At 50.4% G+C, this 1,218-nt stretch overlaps 1 protein-coding gene across 1 annotated transcript in view; it reads left to right on the top strand.

Moving 5' to 3' along the window:
- LOC119592391 (major facilitator superfamily domain-containing protein 12-like) overlaps positions 1–1,218 on the top strand; it is a 49,907-nt gene that overhangs the window by 38,730 nt on the left and 9,959 nt on the right. The gene's annotated exons all lie outside the window — the stretch shown is intronic.

The raw sequence follows: 1,218 nt of genomic DNA, 5'->3' as shown, positions 1-1,218 counted from the left end.
CTTTCCTAACTCATTTGTCGCACGAGGAAGGGGAAAAGGGAGGAAGCCACTCATACCTTATTACGCGAATGAGGGAGAGGAACGAAGGAAGAGGAGGGGGACGAGAAATGCCTGTGAAGGAAAGACGGGAAAGGAATTATAAAAAAAAGAGTAATAATAGGGAGGAAGGAAGGAAGGGAGGAGTAGGAAACGCAGGAGGAGGGAGAGAGGGCAAGCAAGAAAGAAGTTGGTGGCGGAAGGGAGGTTGAGAGCAGAGGCGCGAGACAAGGACAAAGGGGGAAGGGTAACTGCATGATAGAAAAGGGCGAGGCAAGGGATGTGCTAGGGAGAAGGGTGCGGAGAGGGAGGGAGGGAGGGAGGGGGAGAAAAAGGATTCTCAGGAGAGGAGGGAGGGAGGGCGCGGAGTGGAAGGGAGTGAGGGAAGGATAAAAGAAGGATTCTAGGGAGAGAAGGAAGGAAGGAGGGAGGGGAGAAGAAGGATTCTCAGGAGAGAAGGAAGGAGGTAGAGAGGGAGGGAAGAAGGGAGGGAAGGAAGGGGAGAAGAAGGGAGAGAAGGAGGGAGATAGAAAGGGAAGGAGGAGTAGAAGAGGTTTCTTAGGAGAGAAGGGGGGAGGGAAGGGGAGAAGAAGGATTCTCGGGAGAGAAGGAGGGAGGGAAGGCGCGGAGTAGGAGGAGGGAGGGGGGGGGAGAAGAAAGGAAGGAAGAAGAAGTATTCGAGAGAGAGAGAGAGAGAGAGGAAGGGACGATACGCAGGGAAGTAGGGATGGAAGGACACAGAGAGAGAGAGACAAGGAAAGCAGAAGGGAAGAGAAGGAGGGAGGAAGGGAGGAAGGGTGGAGGAGAAGGTGGGAGGAGGGCAGGAGGGGAAGATGGGCCAGAGTGGAAGGTCAAAAGGAAGCTACAAACGGTCAGCCAAGCGAGTGTGGGAACGTCGTCTTACTGTGCTCATGCTGTAACCTTCGAAAATGCTGCTCCGTCCGCTGATGCTGATTGATGCTGAGGGGAAGTTGACTCGTTTTTTTCATTATCGTTTCTTATGTTCATTCAATTTTGGAAGGGGAAGGAGTTATGGTTATGTCCGTGAACGAATAAAGATTCTCCTTCTCAAGCATTCGTGTTTATATGCAGGTTGGTTGTGTCCCAATACAAAGAAAATTAATATTCATATTTTTGTTTGCAAATATGTGAGTATCTGTACATATTTCTGTATACATTTGT

Source organism: Penaeus monodon, chromosome 30, assembly GCF_015228065.2.
Source record: "Penaeus monodon isolate SGIC_2016 chromosome 30, NSTDA_Pmon_1, whole genome shotgun sequence".
NCBI classification, from domain to species: domain Eukaryota; kingdom Metazoa; phylum Arthropoda; class Malacostraca; order Decapoda; family Penaeidae; genus Penaeus; species Penaeus monodon.
The sequence above is the reverse complement of the archived record's forward strand: the minus strand, read 5'-3'. Positions and strand labels throughout refer to the sequence as shown.